Source organism: Mauremys reevesii, linkage group 11 (assembly GCF_016161935.1).
Source record: "Mauremys reevesii isolate NIE-2019 linkage group 11, ASM1616193v1, whole genome shotgun sequence".
Taxonomy (NCBI): Eukaryota; Metazoa; Chordata; order Testudines; family Geoemydidae; genus Mauremys; species Mauremys reevesii.
The window spans coordinates 45363893-45389607 of record NC_052633.1 but is presented as its reverse complement, the minus strand read 5'-3'; the positions used below and the strand labels follow the sequence as shown (position 1 = coordinate 45389607).

The 25715-nt window shown below is 40.9% G+C and overlaps 1 protein-coding gene and 1 long non-coding RNA gene across 4 annotated transcripts in view; both read left to right on the top strand.

Annotated features, from left to right (window-relative positions):
- Positions 1-629: 629 nt before the first annotated feature.
- On the top strand, positions 630-9889 carry LOC120374853. Of its 2 annotated transcripts, none has more exons than XR_005586286.1 (4): positions 630-1382; positions 4980-5057; positions 7497-7593; positions 9621-9889. It is a non-coding gene; the product is annotated as an uncharacterized LOC120374853 (long non-coding RNA). The 2 variants fall into 2 exon arrangements; XR_005586287.1 differs by having other exon boundaries at positions 7497-7601.
- A 13829-nt stretch (positions 9890-23718) lies between these two features.
- The window catches only part of PSMD14 (proteasome 26S subunit, non-ATPase 14), a 63067-nt gene continuing 61070 nt past the window's right edge, over positions 23719-25715 (top strand). Inside the window, exons 1-2 of one of the 2 annotated variants that reach the window (XM_039495202.1) lie at positions 23719-23897; positions 24963-25023. The gene's annotated coding sequence lies outside the window, so the exon portion shown is untranslated. The remainder of the gene's footprint in view (positions 23898-24962; positions 25024-25715) is intronic. The other variant, XM_039495200.1, reaches the window with a different exon arrangement.

The following is a 25715-nucleotide window of genomic DNA, read 5'->3' as shown; positions in this document are numbered from 1 at the left end:
ATTGGGTCCTAAATCAGTATAAGATGTGAAACATAAAATCTTGTATTTGGAAAAAGGTTTAAAAATCTAATTGTAAATGTAGTGCTTTGCATTTTAAAAGGTGCTCATCTGTTGCTTCAATGCTTACAAACACCACATCAGAGTTTTGCTGTTGTAGAAACAACCCCTACTGCCAATCCCACCGCTGAGGTGGCAGCCTACCCACCTTAGGCTGGATGGCCTGACTGTTTGCTGTCTGCCCCAGCCAGAGAGCTGGTATAGACTGCCAGTTGCCCTGACCTGACCTAAGGTGCCGGAAGCCTAGACTTTGTGCTGACATTTACTGCGCTAATCCCCTATCAGTTGGCTCCCTCTGAGGCTGACAGGGCGGAACCACTCTAAACCACTACAATGGATAATAGTCTATTTAGAAAGGATTCCACCACACTATCTAATATTTTCTGAATTTTGGCTTTTTATTAGTAAGAATATTCCCATAAAACTGGGATCTGTGCTTTTTATGGATTGATCTATTTTTACTGCTTATTCTTAGCCTGAAGTCATAATCCTCTGTGTGATATCACAATCATGTCCACAGCAGTGATGTCACTAAACAGAGGTTTATGGCTTCCAGTGGTTAATAGAAGAACTCATGGAAACATCAAATAATAAAACAACACAGCATCATCACTACTGCTAATAATAATATGGAAATGGGAGAAATATAACCAGAACTCACCATCTGTTGTGAAGCTAGAGGCTGTTGAGTAGTTCTCCACTCTCTCCCAGCTCCTGTTAGCTGCTTTTCTGACTGGATCAGAGAGGATTGTTGAGTTGGTCTCAGTTCCTCCTCTTCCCCACAGCCACTTCCCTGAGGGATTTTTGGGTGCCTGTCTGCTGCCCTCCTATCACTCCTCCTCTTCAGAAGTTGTCTTATCTCTGGGGCTAGGGAATTCCCTCAGTTTCTCCCACTCTTTTTGCCCCTTTGTGGGTTTCTTTTTCTATACCCTGGAACATGAACAGGGAGTACTGAAAGAGGAGGAGAGGCCCACAAAGCCAGGCAGCAGGCCTAGAAAGAGCAGGTCTCCGCATCCTACCCCCATTGAGGGACCTTGTGCTGCTTACCACACTGGGAGAAGAGGGGAGTTTAGGCACAGAGAGGACTGAGGAAAGAGGCAGGACACAAACCAAAGAGTGGCAACCACAACTCCTGATTGGAATGAGAATTGGGAATGGGCTTTTCATGCCAGCACACCCCACTGGAATTCTTGTACGTCGAGCTTTTAGCAGTGTTGACAACTTTCATAATTTTATTGAGAATCTCAACACTGATTTGTTCTTAAAGCCCCTGCTCCTGGAATGACGGGATTACATGAGAAACTCAGCTTTCATTTTTTTAAACAGTAAGTTTTTGGCTGCATGTTTGTAGAGAAAAGCTTTAAAACATGAATCTAAAGGCTCAAAACCCAGAAAGCAAAGAGCCCCATAAATTTCATTATTTTTAAAATCCCATGACTTTTAAGTTAATTGATTCTGGGGGTCTGACTCATTATAAATGAATGCTTGGTTTGGCAATACTGTCTCAGATTTACTTACAGAAATAGATTCTTTTGAACTCTATTACAATTCCAGAACTGATAATAAGACTAAACAACAGTATGTGGCACTTACAATACATAGTATCTTTCACCCAATAAGCCCAAAGAAACATTAATGTATTAAGCTTCACAACTCCTGTGAGACAGGCAAATATTAAACTCCTAAAAATGAGTATACAGAGGTACAGGATGTTATATGACTAGCTCTAGGCCACACAGAGTTCATGACATAGATTCTGGGGGATTCTGGCATTCCTCTTCTTGACATACATCTTTATTCTTATTTTTTAGGGCCCCTAGCCTATTTCTGCATCATATCGCTGCTCTCTCTGAAAGGAGGAATAGGTCACCTGCAATATTTTGCTTTTGAGAAGTAAAGGGAAATAGGCCACCAATGGCCTCTGCATAAGATCCTATCATCTTGAAATGGCGGGAAAATGGGCTTTGTTGTGCAGGATCAGTTTTGCATACAAATCAGTGGCAAGAGATGCTTCTTACCGAGGCTGTCAAATTTTTGCTTTCTCTAGATAAAATTTAGCCCTGTGCAGTGCATGCACCATCCTCTGTTAAGCTCTTTTTAAAATATATTTAATATAAACTTAAAATAACAATATTTCATGTGTGAATAAGATAACTTTTTGTTTTACTTTCATTTTAGAATTCAGGGTTTGAGTAATGTTGACATGACTGCTTCTTTTATTTAGCAGAAATTACTCCTTACAGAATTTGGGAAAACACTGGTATGGAAAGGAGTCCTTAGATATCATCACAAATAAGTAGCTCTTCTGAGATCATTTCAAAGGTTTGGGCTATGTCTACACTAGAGATCTTACAGCGGCACAGCTGTACTGATGCAGCTGCACCTCTGTAAGATCTCTCATGTAGCCACTCTATGCTGATGGGAAAGAGCTCTCCTGTCAACATAATTAAACCACCCCCAGTGAGTGGCGGTAGCTATGTCGGCGGAAGAAGCTCTCCTGCTGACATAGCGCTGTGCACATTACCACTTATGCTGGCAAAATGTATATTGCTCAGGGCTGTGTCATTTCACACCTCTGAGTGACATAAGTTTTGCCAACATAAGTGGTAGTGTAGACATGGCTTTATATTGTATTATATGATAGAGGAGAGACAATGAGATTTATATACATACTCTCCATGCACCATTGTGAAAATATTGCCCCAATGGGTCCTTAGACCTAAACCTACAGTTTTTGTATTACAGCATTTTGTTTTTATGTACCCATGTATAAGATGTATGCATTGCTTCAGTGACATATATTTAGCTCATCTGATAGGAAACATTACCATTACTCATGATTTTGCTACTCTTTAATTGTCCTTCTCATTAGTAGGTTAAAGTATGCCTGATCACTTCTGAGTGAATAATGCTATTCTATTACAATATTAATTAAATGGAGTGAAAAAACAAATAGAAAGCTTCTTACTCATGCCTGGGTAATGCAACTATAGTTAAATATTTCTCAGCTGTTCAGTTTACCAACCAAGAGGTTTATACCTTGATAGTTTACATTTGCATACAAATCTTAGCCTAGATTTAAATAGTTTGATCAGAGTTTTAAATGTGACAATCCCTTTCTCCAAAATCATAATTTTTAATGCTCTTTTTATATTTCCCTTAATTTTGAACAATCAAATTTGTCAGACAGTTGGTCTATCATAGAAGCTAGAAATGGAAAAGACATGTGAGGTCATCCAGTCCATGCCTCTCCCAGTGCAGAATAGTTCCCCATCGTATATTCTACATTACTTTGTGAAAGGCTAGCTTTAAATATTTTAAGTGGTGAGGTTTCCATCAATTTTCTTGGAAGTCTAGATCTCCAATCTAAAATCTAATCTAGGCTTTAAAGCAGATTAATTTTTCAGTTTGAAAAGCAGCTACTGTGTAAGCAGCCTGACTTAAACTGTAAAAAGCAAGGAAATTCTGAATCCATAATTCACCTTCCACCCTCTGACCCCACCAACCGCCATATTAGTGTGCTCCCACCAAAATACCAGCTTGTGTTTACAGTTTCATTTCTCCTGATGGCGTATGGGCGCGTGCACATGAGCACTCGCTCTACGTGCACTCAAAAGGTTCATGATCTGGAGAGCTGAAAATATAAACACAAGCTGGTATTATGGTGTGACTAGCGGTTTGTGGTTCTTTGTTTGAATACTTCAAAAATGGGCACACTGGCCAGAACAAAAGGCAAAAAACAGTGCTGCTACTGTCAATATGGAACTTTAGTGGCTCCTGTAATTCCCACATACACACTTCAGGTAGATCAAAAGTCACCCTATCCAACTGAGACCTGCCCTTCAACCATTTAGTTTGACTTAGTTCACTTTAATGGAAGTTTTGTTTTCAAGTATAGAACATGAATATTTTGCTTTTTGTTTCACGTTTGCAAGCACCATGCTCATCTAGGCCCACATCCTGCAATCACTTAAGCAGAAGAATAATAAGTCTATTGGGACTTTACTCATGCAAATATGATTGTTCATGTGTTTAAGTGTTTGCAGGATTAGACCACTAGTGAGAATTAATTGTCTTCATAACACATATTTAACCTACTGTTCCATGGAACTGGATCTTCTGCTTGCTTTGGATTCCCTTTTATGTTCCCTTGAATCAACTCCTGCCCAGACAGAGCCCCACTGAGCAGAGCTCCAAAGTGGCACGAGCCTGCCTATGGGGATACAATTGATGATTGTGAAATTAAACTGGTGCATGTTTTAGACCAAGTTTTTCCACTCTCTTTATTACTGGAGATGGCTCCACTTTTCTGAACACTGTTGGAGAAAAAAAGTAAAAGAATTAAATTGAAATACAGTGTTCTATGTGCAGGATCACATCAGGTTATGTTGTCATATTACATATAGGAAACAAACTTTTTTTCACAAGCAGGTCTACTGCTGAAATCCAATAACACTCTTCAGAGTAAAAGTGGGCATTATCTTTTGTCAAATCAAGTTGTTGTTTTTTAAACAGAAGTTACAAATTTGTTCTACCACGTACTAAAGCTCCAGTCACCCCGGAAAACTTAATTTAGGCAATAGTTGCCTTTAGAATCTAAAGAAAGATCTGACAAAAACAAAGTGATCTTCTCAAAGCAGCAACAACCCCAGCTAATCTAAAGGTACTAACACAACCACTTGACACATTCAAGAGATATAGACTGTTCTACTATTAATGACAATTCTTACCGTAGAGAACATTTGTGCTGTAATTATTGTAATAACCCCGTGATCATGAAAAGAGCAGTTGGTTTACAAATATTATTGGTCACTTTTGATTGAAGGGAATCCATCCTACAAATAGAAGGACATTTTTTTCTTAAAACATTGAATATCTTACACAAAAAATATATCACACAATAACAACATTCTCTCTTTCAGGTCAAAAACTTTCCTTATGTATTTGAGACACGTTTGATCACTTTATACAAACTGCACAACTGCAACTGCCATCATAAGGTAGAACATCTTGCTTCTTTTTAATACATTATTCTATATAAGAATCCTCACAAAGACAGCTTGTGAGCATTTCACAAATTATAATAATGGAACCACCTACATGTATATCAGTGCTGACAGATCTGGATCATCTTATTTTCACCTGCAGTAAGTTCACTCAGCTGAAAACTAAATTATACAATGAACAGCTTTGTTGTAGGAATATGCATGGCCTTATTTTCCACCACCATTTTCAGAACAAATGCATGCAACTTGCACAGATATTTAATATCAATCGTAATAAGTGGTAATGATCTTTTAACTGTAAAGGGCTTTTCATCCAGATGGATTCCAAAGAGCAGAGCTTTATATGCTTTGCAAACTCTATTAATAATACAGATTATATGGGATCATTTTGACTACCATTGAAGTGCATCTGTTCATTAGCCACTCTACACAATAGTTTAGCACAGGAGAAGAAGTATATTGTATCCCATTGAAACTACCAACCTGATTCTTCTCCCATTGAAATTAGTGGCAAAAAACTCCCATTGTCTTCTATGGTGCAAAATCTGGACCTAGATGGGGAACGTAGGTAGACAGAATTTGGCCAACATACTGGGGCTAACACTCCTACTTTTAGAGAGTTGTGGGAATTTTGATGACCATGTCAAATCAGAACCTCTGTTTTAATGTCTTACCTTAAAGACAAACAGATTGGGCAATTGGTTCTGTGCAAAAGGAAAAGGGCTATCTACTGATGCAGCAGTGTCACTCTTGAACTCTTGGGCTTATTCACTTAAAGTACTAGTTGGCACAAACTACTTTGTGCATTTTGGCAAGATCGCAATTTATTATGGGATGTCTTCAAGTTTATAAAAATAAGCTATAATGCCCATTCTTCATTACAATGAAAAGGACAATACCACTTATGCCATTCATTTGCTCTTGAAGACTTGTCTTGGCCATAAACATGAAGATAATTAATGTATACACAATGACAGATTAAATACATTTGTATGCAATACCAGTGCTGATAATGCATGCCTTCCCTTTTTTTCAGACATCAATCAATGTAAAAACAAATTAAAAACAGCATTCTTCAATGAGCCTTTTGAATACTCTTGTACCTAGTGGGATCCTTAGCATTCATACAAAGAACTGCTTGTTACACTGGTTAAAATGTCAGAGACTTCCAAACATGAGAGTTTCTGCATGCCTAACATCAAATACAGCAACTTCTTTGCCCTTATTTCTTCATTCAAAATACATAAAGATTGCCTGGTCACTTGGCCAAATAAAAGACGACTTCTTATTCAGATTTTCTTGTCATGCTGTAGCAGTTCACAAAGGTAGAGTCAAAGAACAAATTATACATATACATTATTATTCTAACCAAGTATAAACAAGTAAAAACCTATTCTACTTCATTTTCAAAAGTAATATTACATCTGAAGTGTTATCTTAACTAATTTGAAAGTAGCCATGGAAGTATCAAAGCTAGGTAAACTTTTCAGTAGAAAAAAGTATGAATAAAATGTAACAAATGATCCTCAAATGAATATAAAGGAGGAATTGAAATAAATGATATATGAAAATGAAAAGGTCTTAATAGTGCCAAGTTTACTATCTAGATAAACAGCCGATACATTAGAAATCTAAATTCTATCCAAGGAACATTCAAAATAATCAGAATACTATGTGTATATCAAATAGTAAGCAATGTGTTCTGTGTTGCAAAACAAAAATTATATAGTTTTATATTTTCAAAGAGGCTTCAATCTTACTTCTAAAATTGGTCCTACTATCTTTCAAGGCAGTTTTTGTGTGTATAAGGTAATAATTCTTGAGTCATGTAGTGCAAAAGGAGGAAGTATAGAGGCAAGTTGGCTACCATTTGAATTTTACTCCAGATGTAGCACCCTGCTTACTTGAAATAACTTTTACTAAAGTACAAAATTTTACTAAAGTAGAAAACTTGATTTCCTAGGCATTGTGGTCCAGTTGAGAGAGTACAAGACTGGGAATCTAGAAACCTGGATTCTATTACCAGTTGTGCCACTGACTTGCCAAAGCTACTTGCTACTCCACATGTGACTACAGCTATTGGGAATATTCCTTCTTCCACTCTTGCTTAGTTTAAAAACTAACAATGCACTAACATGACTGAGGACAATTTAAATAGACTGGCTTTGATGTTTCTACAGTGACTACTTTGCTAGATGGGGATCTTGAAGATTATTCCTTTTGTAAAGCATTAGTTATCCTACAATTCACTGTATTTCACAAAGCCAAACCAAACCACATAGCTAGTTTACTGAAAACTCATTTGTATAATATTATTTTCATATTGCTACCACTGCAAAAACATAGATCCATTACTGAGTGCAAATAAATTGAGTGTAGCTGAGTACAGAATTTGACCTTTAAAAAGATTCCTAAAGTTTTATGTGTTTACAGAAATAGCCATAATAGAAGTAATTTTGCTGAGTGGATAATTAATTCAGAAAGTGAACATTTGACCTGGATTAGCATCTTAAATTGCCTGAAAGATGAGGTAAGGAGGTAAGGTGAGCAAGTAGTTCTACATCAGCACATTTACAGTTAACAATAATGTTGTTTACAACCAGGCATTAAGAATCATAAGCACCTGTAGCAACAAAAAAACATGCAACAAAGGACTGCAGAACTGGAGATTTAGTTGGTTAGGGACTACCTGCAATTGGTCAATACAATAATAGAAAATATTGAATACAAAATATAATTGTTAAGCAAGGTTAGCAATCTTGGTCATACCTAATTTTCAAATAAATTGTAAATATGGAAAAAAATCTACTTCTGTATTCAAGTCTTGTGGACAAGAAGGCTGCACAATAATTTTTTTTCCAGTTAATGAATATATAACAAAATGCAAATGGCCAAGGAAGTATATGAGCTTAGTAGGGTAAGTGATGATAAAAAGGATATTTAAAAAAAGGCTGAAGTTTAAAAAAAAAAGAAAAATAAAAGGAAGATTGTTATGGAAAATTTAACATACTAATTACATACCCAGTAAAATCAACAGAGTACAAATAGAAGCTTAACTATATGGGGACCATTATTATATTCAGATTAAGTGCATTCACCTGTAAAAACACAAGCATACCTGTCCAATTTTTTTGAATATTAACATTTGATAGTTTGCTTTGTTAAATGTGTAATCTGACATGTCACTCAATTTAATAATTATGAGAATTGACATGTCATGGCATAGTGTAAAGACACTCTTTTATATGGCAGCACCTTGTTAAATAGAGAGATTTGATGATTAAATTACTGCATAACATTTCTCCAAACAAAAGCTCACTGTTGTCATGATTATTGTTTTGTCTCTGATATACACATAGCAAGATTTTGTAAATCTGTTAAAACGTACTTTACACTTTCTTTAAACGGGGCAAGAGACTTTTCTTTAAATGGGGCCAACTGCCATGTGCTGCTCCTGTCTTCTGCCTTGGAGCTGCTCCCAGAGACTCCTGCGTGCTGTGCGGGGGTGGGGGCAAATGGGGCTAATGTCCCCCCTGCTCCTGCACCCCACTTACCCCTTCTCCGTATAGAGTAGGGAGGGGACACAGACGGAGAAAGACAGAAAGAGCTTGGGGCAGCAGCTGCTGTCTCAACTTCCTGATCCACTTAAAAAGACAATGCACCTAAGAGTGGGTCAGCTTACTTAAAGGGGCAGTGTGCATCTCTCTCTCTCTCTCCCACAAACAAGGTGTGTGTCTGTCTCTGTCTGCTATGCTGTCTCCCCTCCCTCGTGTTCATGCTGCCTTGTGTGAGAGGCTACATTAACAACAATGTGTTAACCCTTGAGGGCTCAGTTGACTGCTAGTTCATCATTTAGCAGCAAGGCATTCCCTGAGAAATATCCCTCCCTCTTCCACCCTCTCTAACTTCACCACCTCAACCAAGGTTCACAATCATCATAGCTGTGAACAATATTAAATTGTTTGTTTAAAACATATACTGTGTGTATATCTATATTATATATATATATATATTGTCTGGTGAAAAAAATGTCCCTGGAATCTACCCCCCCCCCATTTACATTAATTCTTATGAGGAAATTGGATTCACTTAATATCGTTTCGCTTAAAGTTGCATTTCAGGAACATAACTACAATGTTAAGCAAGGAGTTACTGTATTGCTCAAGGACCAGATTCTTATAGTCAGTATGTACCTGGATCGGAACCTGAGCCAGGGCAATGAAAAGTCCCTAAACGTAGGGGGCCACCAGCACCCAAACTGTGGCCCCACCCCCATGCCACCCATTCCCCCCAAGTCCCTTCCCTCACATTGCCCCTTCCCCCACGGTCCCACCTCCACACCTCCTCTTCCCCCAAGGCCCTGCCCCTCGGTTGCTTCTCTCTGCCCCCTCCCAAGTCACTCACCCTTACAGCTGGTAAAAAGTGGGACATCTTTTTAAAGTGATGGGGCCACATGGCCCCCTGGTCCCTGCTGTTCTGGTGCCCCTGACCTGAGCTCCTTCTAGGTGTCACCATCCTTCAAAACCTGTCTTTATCACAAGTATCTCTTTGTTCCAGATATAATAATTCTTCTCAGTGCGGGGCTAGTTTTTATGAATAAAAGGCACAGGGCTGGAGTTGGTTCTGAGAGCCAGTATGTTGTGACAGAACAGCTCTATTGGCAAAGTTCAAAGCATCTGCCTCTATGGTGAAGAGCTTGGCAAGATCCAGAAGCATGAGAATGGGACCTGAGGTAAAGGATCTTTTGAGCTGATCAAATGCGAACTATGTCTTTGGTGACCAGACGAAATGGACTCCCTTTCAAAGAAGCACAGGTATGGGAGCAACTAGGGGAGAGAATCCTTTGATAAAATGCCTGTAGAAATTGGCAAACTTGAGAAACTGCTGTATGCCTCTTATGTCCTTCAGAGCATTCCACCCAGAGATGGGAGATACCTTTCATGAGTCCATTGTTAGCCCTTTGGGGAGGAGCGCAATTGTGTCTTTATAAACTCAGATTACTTCAGTTTGGTGTAAAGATGGTTTTGGCAGAGTCTGTTGAGAATGTGGCACACATATTCCTCGTGCAGTACCTGATTTTCAGAAAAACCAAGAACAACATCAAAAAACAAACAAACTCACAAACTAGTCCAATATGTTTTGGAAGATATTATTGACAAAATGCTAAAACATCACTGGCGAGTTACATAACCCAAAAGGCATAACTAAATATTTAAAATGTCCATATTGGGTGTAAAACAGTCTTCCATTCATCACCTCCCCTAATTTGGACCACGTTATAGGCCCTATGAAGATCTAACATAGTAAAATCTTGGATGAGTAGAGCATCTCAAAGAGTTCATTAATAAATGGCAGGGAGTATGGGTTTCAGACCATCAGTTTGTTCAGAACTCGACAGTCAACACAAGGGCAGAAAGAGCCATCATTCTTTGCCACAAAGAAGTTTGAAGCCCCTTCCAGAGAAGTGGATGGGACAAATGAACTCCTTCTCCAGGTTCTCGCAGAGGTACTCCTGCAGCATTTGGAGTTCAGATTCCAAGAGGGACTATTGTGGCCAAAGGGGAACTCGGCTCCACATTGCAGGTGAACTGGACAATCATAAATGTGCTGGGTGACTAAGTAGCTGCCCTCTTTTTACTGAAAACATCAGAGTAATCCTGATATTTCACTTGGATTCCTGAAGCTATCAAGGGGATCGCAGGGATGGGGGAAGTCAACTTCAGTGTACCTCCTTTGGTTTCTGAATTCTCAAGTAGGTGGCAAAGATCGCACAAGAACATGTTTTTGGGAGGCAAAATTGATGGCAGAGTCTTGGTGTGAAGTGTACTGTGCCTGCCCCCCAGCAGATGAGCAGATCATGGGTGATGAGAAAGGGAATGCTGAGGATGACAGGGAAGTGAGGTGCATGGATCATACCAAACTGTTGAACCTCTCAGTGACCCTGGAGAGTGGTAAGCATCAAGGGTACCATTTGATGAGTAACTGAGCTGGAGGAGAAGAGGGATCCACCAATAGACTCCATCAAATCGGGGATGCTCCTTGGCTGAGTTGGAATGTTGTGACTCCAGGCAAAGACTAAATCCAGGTAATTGTCAGAGGCCCATGAGTGCCCTCAGCTTCACCTCTGATACGGGGGGATATTGTAGACGGAGGGAGAGTTGGATAGTGCTGGCACAGTGTCCATTCATAGCTAAGGTGCTGGTTGACAAGAAGCGGTGTAAGGTCCTGGAGTGAAGTGGGGGATACAGAATCAGCCTAGACACCCTTTTGGGGGCTGAGACGAGGCATCTTTCTGGTCAAGACACAGCTTGATTCTTAGCAGGGCATCGCACACTGTAGTCACTACAGCGTAGTATCCAAATTCCCCACAATACAACTTAGGCCCAAAACACCCGCCCTTCTCTGCATCAGAGAGGCAAGGCTGAACTTGGCTGATCTGTGTAGACCCTTGTGATGAGAATGTGGAAGGGGATTGGGAATTCAACTCTCTCTCCAGCCAGCATTCGGTCAGGATGATCATCAATACTGATATACAACTTGGCCAAGACGCCATGGTCAGGCAGCAGCTCCACCAATGCCAGCTTGTTCTCGATTTCCTCGCTCAGGGCATGCTGGAAATGGTAGTGCTGCACCACCTCATTCTATTTAGTGTCTGCTGCCAGACCAACCCGTTTCCCTGATGCAGCTCCTGAAGCATGTTCTCAGCAGATTGTGTGCAATTCGGATCAAATACAATGGCCATAGCATGTACAAACTCTTTGGCCCCAACAAGGGGCTAGAAGTGTCCAGAGGGGGAGTTTCCCAGGTGAGGTCCTCCTAAGTTAGCAGACTAATAATAAGTCCTACTTGAGTCTGGTCAGTGGAGAACAAGTAGGTACTGAAGCATGAACAGGAGCCGGCACTGGGTCATGAAACCATGGAACTTGTTACCATCCCCATCAGGCATTTGACTCTCCGGCTCCTTAGAAGCTGAGCTAGCAGCTATGCGTGGGATGGCTTGAGCCTATTGGGCTGCAATTTGTGCCTGCAAGGCCACAATTTGGGCCTATAGAGCCCACAGGGTCTGGCAGGGGCATGGCTGCCTCTGCAGAATCCATCTGAAGGGCAGTCCAGCCACTTACCCATGCTTGTTCAAACTTTTCAGCTGCTCTAACTGTCAGCAACCAAACTGTGGGTGGCCTGGCCTAGTGGTTGAAGCAAGGGTCTGGCCTACTAGTTAGTGCTGAATCCATATGGGGCAGGTCAAGGAGTGAAGCCAAGAGTCAGAGACCATAGCCTAAACCAAAGGATTAGCTGGAGTTGCAGTGAGAAGGCGTAGCAGAGCAGGGAATCAGAAGTCAGGAAGGAGCTAGGGGCTGGAGCAGGGACAGGGCTAGAGACAGCGGAGGCAAGGATAGGATCAAGAACAGCTGCAGGCTAGGAATGCATTGAGCCACTACTGGACTGCTGCTGCTGCTGAGCCTAAGCATCAGCCTGGAGACTCTTGCAGCCAATCAGGTGGTATAGTCAATCAGAGAGCTTCTGTCAGGGCAAGCTGTGCTCACTGGATTGCCAGGGGACTGGCTCTGTCGCAGGCTGGCCTCTGACAAAAGGCACTGGGAGTCTGCAAATCAAAATTTCTCCAAGGGCCTGTCTAGATGGCAAATAAAAGGTGCTTTCTTCAGTCAGGTTAGCTTAATCATGTGAGCTAACATTATTGGAAAAAACCCTTAAACATCTCTGTAGACATAATTGAACATCTTTACAATCATGTTAGCTGGTTTTGTTGTAGCCTAGATCGTAAAGGTGTTTTGTTTATTAGGTTCATCAGACACACAAATTAGGCACCAGCAATATGACTATAAAGCTAATTCATGTACGTTTAAAATTACCTGGTTTCAGCATTTTCATTTGAAGCTAAGAAAGTTTTTTACATTTAATTTCAATTAAGTAAATGATACTTAACTCATCTGGATTTAGCCCTCATTTTTGTAAATGGGACCAGGTTCTCTATAATAGGTTAGAAGATGCTGTGACCACTCACTAATCTTCAATATGTTTCATTTATGCAAAAGGACTAAACAAGGGAGCCCATTTTTTCTCCATTGGTCAGTATAATTGGTCACGACAATAAAATAAAATGTACTTTTAACACAAATTATGCAAGAAATAGAGTAATGGTACTTAAACTATATGACAATGAAGGTTATATTATCACATCATGAGCAAACTAAATTTGCAAATCTTTTATCAAAAATAAATTTACACAAGCATAATATTTGCATCTACATTCCAGGAAGATTAATAAACATGTTTTGTTATTTGATTATCCTAGCAATAAAAATCTGTAGCTGATCAAATTTCTGACAGCCTGCAGTTACAGAGAGAGAGTGGCATTCCTGAGCCACTCACTTAGTCCATAGACCACACCTTGGACTCCATGGAAGAGTGACCATAAAGTAATGTACTTAGACAGTAACAAACACACACAAAAAGAGAGCTCCTTAAATGCAGAGAGAAATTTGGAGGCATATCAATTTATAAAACTGGTTGAAATTCGAAATCTAGCTAATGTTAAGAGGGTTTCTTTAGATCTTTCATACAATGGAGCTTCAAACTATCACCACATGGTCCCAAATATTTAGGTCTCCAAATACCAACTGTTACTACATATAATTAAAATCCATTTGCAGGCATTAATCAACCAAATCAAGCTAACTCGTGAGATGGAATAAATTGCTGCTGTCTTTATTTATGGCAGATAGCCAATATTATTAAAATACCTCACTTGACCAGTGCACTCTATCTACATGCCCAATATTTCCCATTAACATTAATAGGTTAATTATTTGTATAGTGAGGACCCGCTCCTGAAGCATGAAAATTATATTTTAAGAAAGTTTTTATGAGAAAAATCTTGTGGGTGTAATCAAGAAAATGAAATAATCGTGTTTTAAACATTTACTACAGCTTTTATTGTGATCAACATGGAAAAATGAAACCAAATATGTCAGACAACAATTATACAAACAGGTATAGATATATGTAAGTAAAATGTGTCTCATTAAGAAACACATGTTTTTTATTCATAGGCAGGTACATTTTACTTGCGTATTTCTTCTAGGAGTTTCAGTTCACAACTGACTTTATTAAAGTACAAAGTATTTGTTTATATTACTATGCTAAATAGCTATTTTCAAAGACAGTGGACCTCCCTAGTTGGGTTCTTGAGGAAAAGAAATGTCTACCTTTATCTAGCAAGCTGTTCACTATTTGTACTATAGGAGCACCTAGAGAGCCCAACCAATATTCCATCATGCAAGGACTGTACAAATACATAGTTAAGAGACTCTCCCTTCTTCAGAGAGTTTACAATTGAAATATATAAACCACTAAGGATCTGAAATAGAGGGATGGAGAGATTAATTGACTTGTCCAAAGTCACACAGCAGTCAGGAGCAGAGCAAGGAAGAGGATCATTATCCACTGGACTGCACTGCCTCTCTAATCTAGCCTAGCAATTTAGTAGAAGCAAAAGGTGTCAGAAGCACATAGGGATCAAGCTTCAGATCCCAAGCTCACCCACTAGCTTCATGGAATTGCAGAGGTTAGACAGGGTCAGTTGGATCACATTCAACCTCTCTGCAGTTGGCTTTCTGAATGGTGCTGACAAGTTCTGTGAGGGACCCTGTAACAGAACCTATTTGAATCATTGGATATTGAACTCTGACACACAACTTTGAATCAGTTCACATCTTAGGCCCTTGCTTAATCTCAAAATAGTTCATTATAGGCATTTCTGTGACACATTATTTTGAATTCCCCAAAGCTTTTCTCTTGCCAGTGCCTTTCTATACTATCCTCAAGTATCATTCTGAGTGGAGCATAGTCCACATTGGCACTTATGTCAGTGTAACTTATGTTTCTCGGGGGGTTGTTTTTTGCACCACTGAGTGACATAAGTTTTGCCTACATAGTGGTAGTGTAGACATAGCCTCAGATACACTTCAGAACATTAATCAGTCTCTCATTGTGCTCTTGATAATTTTTACTCCAAATCAGCAGATCATAAACTTCTATTCCATCTAGACCCTCAAAGATACTCAAATGATCTGATTGTTACACATCAGGTGCTGAGGCCATACTGAAGATAAGTTGATTAAACATATTATTTGAATCAAATCAGAATTGCCATAACCCTTGTCAAAACTGAAAATAGTTTTGGAGTATAGACATATGCTCCTTAACTATTCTCATGGGGTAGTGCAACTCTTCTGTGATATCTGTGCTGATGCAGATATGCTGCTGTGGCTTTGCCCATTAGTTTCATTTTGTGCTCACTACATGAAAGAACCTTAGCTTTTGGTTTTAACATTAGGCAGTCATTATTTTTTTTGTATAAGCTGACTGAATTTTGTTGCACATTAGCTCCAGTATCTATTTTAAAATGGAATGTTGATTCATTTATTTCTGAAGTCACGACTAATCTGTTGTAGAACCTTATTTTGTAAATTTATTACAAGACTCTTCGAGAACCTCTTTCTCTGCATCATTTCATCATTTTCATCATTATTGCTTTGTCTTTCAGTATGCTCATGAATATATTACGCTTTTGTATATCTTTTCAATTAGTGCTGAGAACAGAGCCAACACACTTCTGCAGAATAGTTGCTTTTATTGTGCACATAACATTGCGCTCCTTGTGTTCGACCTTTTTGCCATGGGTGATTGCATCTATGCTTATTGAAAACAAATCTAGTCTCTGCCCTTTGTTTACACTTGTATTTTATCTTTATGCCTTGGCATGCATTTTTAATTAGATAGACTTCAGTTCTTCCACTGCTTGCTAACACTTTCAGTTGGGAGGCAGTTTTCATTAGTTCTGCAAATATCCACTATTCTTTTCTCACCATAACCTTGTTTTGACTTGGTTATCACTTATAACTCAAATAATTTGTCCATCTGTTAACTGGTCAAATTCATATGACTTGGCTTCATTTCTGAAGATCTGTAACAATGGTCTCCTCTGGCAGCTGGTTTATTGTAAAAATGTGCCTTTCCCACAAGTGACATTCTTGTGTGGATCAAAATAGTCTTAAAAGTTTTGAATGACTTCATCTAGCAGTTTGCAGTCCTTCTTATGGAATGTATGTATATCACCAGTGCCTTTGGTCCTGCAGTGTAGAGGACTTTGTCCTCTCCAATTCCACTTTCCTCTCCAGTTTTTGGATAGGTTCCTTTTCAGATTCATTCAGTTGGCTTCAATGGCTCAATTTTTGCCATTTTCAGACCCTATGTAAAAATACCCTCATAACACACAGAATGCTGGTAACCATCCAGTCAGGTCTTTATTTCCTAGCCCCAGTCAAATGACATGGGTAAGGAGTACAAAAACGTATACCCAGTGACCTAGCAGGAGACAGTATTCAGTGATTCCAGGAAACAACGACCAGCACTTGTTTGTCATCTGTTCAATATCTTCATCAACGACTTAGATATTGGCATAGAAAGTACGCTTATTAAGTTTGCAGATGATACCAAACTGGGAGGGATTGTTACTGCTTTGGAGGATAGGGTCAAAATTCAAAATGATCTGGACAAATTGGAGAAATGGTCTGAGATAAACAGAATGAAGTTTAATAAAGACAAATGCAAAGTGCTCCACTGAGGAAGGAACAATCAGTTTCACACATACAGAATGGGAAGAGACTGTCTAGGAAGGAGTATGGCAGAAAGGGATCTAGGGGTTATAGTGGACCACAAGCTAAATATGAGTCAACAGTGTGATGCTGTTGCAAAAAAAGCAAACGTGAATCTGGGATGCATTAACAGGTGTGTTGTGAGCAAGACACAAGAAGTCATTCTTCCGCTCTACTCTGCGCTGGTCAGGCCTCAGATGGAGTATTGTGTCCAGTTCTGGGCACCGCATTTCAAGAAAGAAGTGGAGAAATTGGAGAGGGTCCAGAGAAGAGCAACAAGAATGATTAAAGGTCTAGAGAACATGACCTATGAAGGAAGGCTAAAAGAATTGGGTTTGTTTAGTTTGGAAAAGAGAAGACTGAGTGGGGACATGATAGCAGTTTTCAGGTATCTAAAAGGGTGTCATAAGGAGGAGGGAGAAAACTTTTTCATCTTAGCCTCTAAGGATAGAACAAGAAGCAATGGGCCTAAACTGCAGCAAGGGTGGTTTAGGTTGGACATTAGGAAAAAGTTCCTAACTGTCAGGGTGGTTAAACATTGGAATAAACTGCCTACGGAGGTTGTGGAATCTCCATCTCTGGAGATATTTAAGAGTAGGTTAGATAAATGTCTATCAGGGATGGTCTAAACAGTATTTGGTCTTGCCATGAGGGCAGGGGACTGGACTTGATGACCTCTCGAGGTCCCTTCCAGTCCTAGAGTCTATGAATCTATGAATCCCTTTAGTACAGGCCACACCTCTCTTCAGTTAGAAGATGAATTACTGCAAAGAAGGGTCTGAAAGAGCTGGGGAATCTAGGGAATCTAGCAGGTCCTTCCAGAAAAGTTTATATAATCAACCACGTTGTACAACCTGCTGATTAACATTTCTTCTGGGGTAAAATTCATATTACGAACATTATTTTGAGCATTTTTACTCCAAGCTGCAGTGAAAGCCTAAACAATAGGTATATTATGATGGAAATCTTCTCCTATGTACTTATGCTAGTTGGATCACAACAGTGAGGGATTTGGTGGCACTACAGAGAGTGCCCTTCATATTAAATGACAATTTGGAAGTGTTTAACAACATATGGTCTCTTCTCCTTGACATATATGATTAAGAATATATCTTTTGTATATCAAAATATAAAATACCATCTGTCATAAGTAACAACTATGATATTGGCTTTATATAGCCAATTAATTCACTGTACTTTCTAATGTAAATATTTCTCCTATTTTCTCTTTTTTCTTGTTCTGTATCTATATTTATTTATAAAATTTCAATAAATGTATATCTAAAAAAGTCAACACTATGTCTTGAAATGTAATTAAGAATAACAATGAAAGTCTGTTTTCACTTTGTATTTTAAAGATGAAGGGCCAAATCCTGAGCTGGCATAAATCGGCATAGTTCCATGGGCATCAGTGGATTTATATGGATTTACATCAATTAAGGATATAACCCAGCATGTTACTTTTCCCTTTAAAAAAACAGCTATACCCATTAACTCTGATGGCCTTTTTCCTTTCATGAAATGCAGAGTTTCACAGCAACAAAGAATCCTGTGGCACCTTATAGACTAACAGACGTTTTGCAGCATGAGCTTTCGTGGGTGAATACCCACTTCTTCGACTTGCATCCGAAGAAGTGGGTATTCACCCACGAAAGCTCATGCTGCAAAACGTCTGTTAGTCTATAAGGTGCCACAGGATTCTTTGTTGCTTTTACAGATCCAGACTAACACGGCTACCCCTCTGATACTTGACAGAGTTTCACAGGTCTTTCTCCAAAAATTTGATATTCCTTTGAGATATGAGTTGAAGAGAAGTGAGAGTTTACATATGACATTCATGGCTTGTTAGGGATGGCCGATGCTTGAATTTGAATAGGCTCATGGAGATATAAGAGTTAATATCAAGAACTCAATAAAAATCAAGAAAAAGTATATAAGATTCCAGTTTCACTAATTCAAAGCATACCTGACTCTTGTAATTTTATAGGCAAAAAATAAACCTTTTATCTTTTATTTAAATGGGCTTTTGACCATGTCAAAACTTGGAAGATTCTCAAGATTCTCATGGCAGGAGCATAGTGATCAACCTTTGCCAGGTTAAATGAGTGAGATTTTAATAGTCTAATTGAAACATGGTGCAAATTCTCTTATTGTCTGAATGTGATACTTAGACATACCTCTGAAATGTATCTCATTATGAGATACAGTGAAGACAGCTAAAATGTGTTAAAATGTCATGCAAGTCCTGTAAAAACCTGCAGGGTGGAGACAATGCATTTTAATGGAGATTTCTGTAGAGATAAGATACTCATATTAGGCACAAATTTACCTCTGTCACATGCACCTGCTGTTATCTGGCTGTTTATTAGTGCAAATTGACATTAGAAATGCTGAACGTTATGGAGGAAGGTCATATATATGTAGCATGTTAAATTCCTTCATGATGCTTCTAATTTTGGGTGTGCCCTTATTTTCGGGGCTAGTTATATATTTTAAAGTGCCTGGAAGATTGAAATACGGATGCTGTAGGTATTTAGAAACTACTTGAGAAAACCTAAAATAACATGAGAGAACTAGTTCTGATTAAGTAACAAATTATTTCAACTTTTGCACAAAATTCAAATCAATCCCTTTTTAGACTTAGGAAAAAATCATTTTTTAAAGTATGTTTTTCATATCTCTATGCTTCCTGAATTTGGCTGGGTTTGGAGGTAGAAATACCAAGCAAATGTGAAAAACTAGTTTTGCAGTATTTCTGACCCAAATGAAACCAGTCCAGTTTCTTACAGATCATTTGAGGTTTAGGTTGCTTATTTGATGCTCCTTCTCCTGTTTGTCTGAAGATAAGGAACTGTGAGAGATAAAAATAACCTTGAGGTCTTAAAGTGCAGTGAGACTTGAATAGCTCTAGCTTGAAGTTCAGAAGAATATATAAGCACACTTCCTCCTTTTTGTTAAAATAGCTACATCGGCTTTAAAACTTGTTTCCCCCGCAACTTCCTTGTGCTTGTTTACAGTGACAAATTAATAGAACTGGCCTTAGACACAAGAAATATAAGTGAAACTCACTCAGTCCCCGGAAAAATCATGGAACAGGTCCTCAAGGAATCCATTTTGAAGCACGTGGAGGAGAGGAAGGTGATCAGGAACAGTCAACATGGATTTACCAAGGGCAAGTCATACTTGACCAACCTGATTGCCTTCTATGATGAGATAACTGGCTCTGTGGATATGCGGAAAGGAGTGGACACGATATACCTTGACTTTAGCAAAGATTTTGATACAGTCTCCCACAGTATTCTTGCCAGCAAGTAAAAGAAGTATGGATTGGATGAATGGACTGTAAGGTGACCAGGCTAGATCGTTGGGCTTAACGGGTAGTGATCAATGGCTTGATGTCTAGCTGGCAGCCAGTATCAAGCAGAGTGCCCCAGGGATTGGTCCTGGGGCCAGTTTTGTTCAACATCTTCATTAATGATCTGGATGATGGGATGGACTGCATCCTCAGCAAGTTCGCAGATGACACTAAGCTAGGGTGACCAGACAGCAAATGTGAAAAATCGGGATGGGAGTGTGTGTGTGGGGGGGTTAATAGGAGCTTATATAAGAAAAAGACCCAAAAATCGGGACTGTCCCTATGAAATCGGGACATCTGGTCACCCTACACTAAGCTGGGGGAGAGGGGAGAGGTAGATATGCTGGAGGATACACATAGGGTCTAGAGTGACTTAGACCAATTGAAGGATTGGGCCAAACGAAATCTGATGACGTTTGACAAGGACAAGTACAGAGTCATGCACTTAGGATGGAAGAATTCCATGCACTGCTACAGGCTGGGGACTGACTGGCTAAGTGGCAGTTCTGCAGAATGGGACCTGGGAATTACAGTGTATGAGAAGTTGGATATGAGTCAACAGTGTGCCCTTGTTGCCAAGAAGGCTAACGGCAAATCGGGCTGCATTACTAGGAGCATTGCCAGCAGATCGAGGGAAGTGATTATTCCCCTCTATTCAGCACACTGGTGAGGCCACATCTGGAGTATTGCATCCAGTTTTGCCCCCCTTCCTCCCCACTACAGAAAAGATGTGGACAAATTGGAGAGAGTCCAGCAGAGGGCAACAAATATGATTAGGGGGCTGGGGCACATGACTTATGAGAAGAGGCTGAGGGAACTGGGTTTATTTAGTCTGGAGAAGACAAGAGTGAGTGGGGATTTGATAGCAGCCTTCAGGCTGAAGGCGGTGAGGGAGGTTCCAAAGAGGATGGAGCTAGGCTGTTCTCAGTGGTGGCAGATGACAGAACAAGGAGCAATGGTCTCAAGTTGCAGTGGGGGTGGTCTATGTTGGATATTAGGAAAAACTATTTCACTAAGATGGTGGTGAAGCACTGGAATGAGTTACCTAGGGAGGTGCTGGAATCTCCATCCTTAGAGGTTTTAAAGACCCGGCTTGATAAAGCCCTGGATGAGATGATTTAGTTGGGGTTAGTCCTGCTTTGAGTAGGGGGTTGGACTAGATGACCTCCTGAGGTCTCTTCCAACCCTAATCTTCTATGATTCAGTGATCACTTCAGGATATCAACCAACATTTGAAATCTATATATGAGGACATTTGGAAAAATAAGGACACATTTTAACTCACTGAAATCCTTTGGGGTGGGAAAGATCTGGACAAGCATAGAGTGGAAAACTATAAGAATATTGCTTTAAAATAATTATTATCTCACTAATTAGCATGTGTCTATCTGATTCATGTCTCTTTTCATTTATACCATGCTCATCGCCATACTTTGAGCACTTAGTATCAGAGCTACTGTATCCACATGGCAGTATAAGATTTCAGATAAGGTTGTTACAAGGCCTTAAAAGGAGAGAATCAGAATGTGTGTTGCTGAGGCTACTTAAGTACAGTTTATAGCATGACTCCTCTTCTCCTGCTTCCCTTTAGTTTCCCATCTTGTGAGTTGCTGAACATCCTCAACTACTGTTGCTTCAGGCCTGGGACTCCACAAATCATAATACTAGCCTTGTATGTAAGCACTGCAGAGATCACAGGGACAGCTGTAGGAAAATAGAAACTGCCATACTGGATCAGGCTCAAAATCTGTCTAGTCCAGTATCTGGTCTCTGTCACTGGCCAGTACCAGATGCTTCAGGGGAAGGTGTAAGGTTTAATATCTCTTTCAAAATTTGTTGTAATTAATTATAACTCCGGATATTCTTGATATCTGTGTAAATATCCAATGCCTTTTTGAATCTCGTTAAGTTCTTGGCCTCAACCGCTTCCTGTTGCAGCAAGTTCCAGGTTAATTAGATGTTGTGTGAAAAAAATCCTTTTATCAGTTCTGAATTTCCCACCTTTTAATATCATTGAATGTCCCCTTGTTCTTGTGTTATGAGATACGGAGAACAGAAGTTGCCAATTTACCTTCTCTAGACTATTCATTATTTTATATAATTTATCATGTCCCCTTTTATTTGTCTCCTTTTAAAGGTAAACAATCTCCATCTCTTCATTATCTCTTCATATGAGAGTTTTTCCAAGCATTTTATCATTTCCATGTTCTTCTCTGAACCCCTGCCAGTTCTGCAATATTCTTTCTGAGATGAAGTGACCAGTACTGTACACAGTATTTCAGATGAACCTGCACCATTGATTTATATAAAGGCATTAAAATATTATTTGTATTATTTACCATCCCCTTATGCTTCCCAACATCTTGTTAGTTTTTTTTTAACTGCAGCTGCATATTAAGCAGATGTTTTCATTGAATTGTATACAGTAATGCCCACATCTCTTTCTTGTGCTGATACAAAAAAATTATTTAGAACACCACAAAGTGTTTGAGTAGTTTAAATTTTTCCCTCCACCATGCATCACTTTTCATCGATTGACATGGAATTTCACTTTTAATGTGTTGCCCATTCGCCTAGCTTGTGAAGTTCCTCTTGGTTCTGACTAATCTGAATAACTTGGTGCCATGTACACATTTTTACCAGGTGAATTAGGTACTTGTGAAATGCGCCTCTCACTGAGTTTTGGAACTGATTGCTTCCTTTTGCTGTCAGGTGTTTCTAGATGCCCAACAGGACTATGGTTGGCGGGGCTTTCGCTGTGGAGGGCCAGCTGCACCCTGCTAACATCTAGGGGAAGGTCACGAAGGGAATGATCAGTGGCCTCCACCCAGAGGTGAAAGTAAGCCGCTACGGCCCGGTACGGTGTACTGGTAAGAAAGTGGCTGCTAGTACACAGCCAAGAGGTACCAGCAGGGCCCGGGGGAGCCAGGGGACGGACAAAAGCAGAAGCTGCCCTGGGGCTTGATCTAAGAGGCCAGAGCCTCAGGCAGCACTGAAGGGCTGGCTGGTGAAGTCTGGCCCCAGCTCAGGGGCAGCTCCAGACCCCAGCACGCCAAGCGCGTGCTTGGGGCAGCATGCCACGGGGGGTGCTCTGCCGGTCCCGGGAGGGCGGCATGCGGCTCCGGTGGAGCATCCGCAGGCACATCCGTGGGACCTGCGACCAACAGAGCGCCCCCCGCGGTGTGCCGCCGTGCTTGGGGCGGCGAAATGGCTAGAGCCGCCCCCTGCCCCAGCTCCGCCCCTTCTGCCCAAGCCCCACCCCTTCCAGGTGCCCAAAGTCCCCTGCCTTGCCCAAGACCCTGGCCCAGCCACCCTGCATACGGGTAAGTCCTTTAAGTGACTTTCACGGCTGCCCCCAGAACAGAACAGCAGGGAGCCTGCAAAACATCATTACACGGTGCCAGCCACCGCCTGCCCCCATCGAGCGGGAACCAGCGCTGCCTGGACGAGCTCCCTCGCGCCACCTAACGGCAGAGGGAGGAGAAGGCCCCTCCACGGGCAGGGCGCGAGCGGGGCTTGCACTGCGAGCCAGCAGCCTAGCCCCGCCCGCGCCTCAGCTTCTTCCAGGGGCGCGTGGGGGAGGGAAGCGCTGCGCGACTCGGAGGCATGGTGGGGGCGGGGCTACGTTGCCATGGGTCTGACCCCACCAAGCTATTGGTATGGGAACGGGAACCGGGAGGTGCCCTCTGAACCCGGAAGTGTTTTCGGGAGGCCTGGGCGGACTGGGTTTGAATGAAATCCGGCTGATTCATCGCGGCCCTCGGCGGACGTGGAGCGGCGGCGGAAGGGTCTAAGCCCCAGGTAAGGGTAGAGGCCGCTCGGGGGCGTAGGCCGTAGGCCGTAGGCCCTCCCGTGGCTTGGCCTGGCTCCTGGGCCTTCCCGCGGCCCCGTCCCCGAGCTGTAGGGGCAGGGCCCGCGGGGCCGGGTGCGGCGGTAGAACCGGGCTGCCGGTGAGAGGCCCCAGGGAGCTGGGAAGGGGCTGCGGGACAAGCGCTAGGGATGCGGCCCGCTGGGGAAGTGTCGCGGCTGTTGGTGGCCTTCCCCTTTATGTGGAGAGCGGTAGCCCCTTCCCAGGCCCTGGCCTGTTACCTTCGAGGTGCCTTAGCCAGTCCCAAGGGCCTAGGTGACAGCATGTTGTGCCTCTTCTTGGGAGTCGCTAACGGGCAATGTTCTGTGCTGATCTTTATTATTTCTAACAACCCAAACGTGCCTTGGGTAGCTCGCAGAAACAAGTGAGTGCGTTGCTACCGCCTGAAAGAACTTGCAATCTACATTCAGCCGGACCTAATGACTTTGTTGTGGACAGGAGAGGCGGGACAAGAGCTGCAGTAGTTAATGTGGCTAATCAGTAAAGCATCCGGATTGATAGCATTAAAAACAACAAATTTACAATAACCATGGTGCCTTATTATCCCTGGTGCAAGGAATGAGAACTGCTGCAAGATACTCAAATGCTCCTATAACACCATTGCTGTCATGTTCTGTTATTGGCTTCCACAGACTATATGGTTTTCCATGCTAATAGGGACACTGCTACCACAGTAAATAATCACAGGCAACCCTGTTTGCAAGTTCATGTCAACTGGCAGCAGTGACCTTTTCTGGTTTTGTAACAATGTTATATCTATGTAATGGTCATTCTACTGACAGCTGAAATGCAGCTCTTCTGGGGTGAAGCATGCAGTTGCCCAATGGTGCACAGCAGCACTCTTGTATTATATTTAACAAATGTTCCTGGTGAGCCATACCCCTATGGTTTTGTTTTTCTTGTCTTGAAAGAAACAAATCTCTGAAAGTGCCCTTAGCCTTGATATTGAACCTTCCAAATACAAGTGGAGCATAAACTGGTCATGTGTTGTCTTTCAGAATCTGCAGCTATCCCAAGTGACTTTACACTTACTCACTGCTTTGTCAAGCAGCAGCAACAGTGAGTGAAAACTGACTTGTCTTGGCAGCTTTCAGTGCAGCTATTTATGTAATGCTGGAGAAGCAAGACAGGGAAAGAAGCAGAACACAGTGTAGGGAATGGGCTAAGGAAGAGAAGGGACAAACAGGAAAAAGACACTTTAGGTAACAGGCAGGTGGGGGATAGTGAGGAAGGAGACAATCTATATAGGAAAGAAAGTGGAGTGAAGCTAGGAAAGGAGGTATAATGAGCAAAAGTAATAGTATAGAATAGTATTCTGCTAATTTTATTCAATAGATTTCACCAGCTTTTGTAGGTTAAATATTTTTAGTAGTATTTGGCTACTGGTAAAACATCTAGTATATTTGACAAATATGTATCTTTGTTTTTTTGTTCAATCTGTTTATATCAAATATATTTATAGTAAATAGAAACATCAATGGTGAGGCATGCATTTTCAGATTGTGATTTAAATTATTTCTTTTTGAAAAGCTATGTATTTACATTTGGTATGCTATTGGGAAATCTGCCCTAGTTTTGTCAGCATTTTGAAAATTATTTCTTCCCTCTCTAGGGGTGTGAAGTGCTGCATGTCTGAGCTGTGAATCACATTTCTATCTCTAAAGCTTTTGATTGGGCAGAAGAGTCTATTGACAACAGCATTATTTGTGATCTGTGTAATATGGGAGGATGGGAAGATAATCTCTTGATAG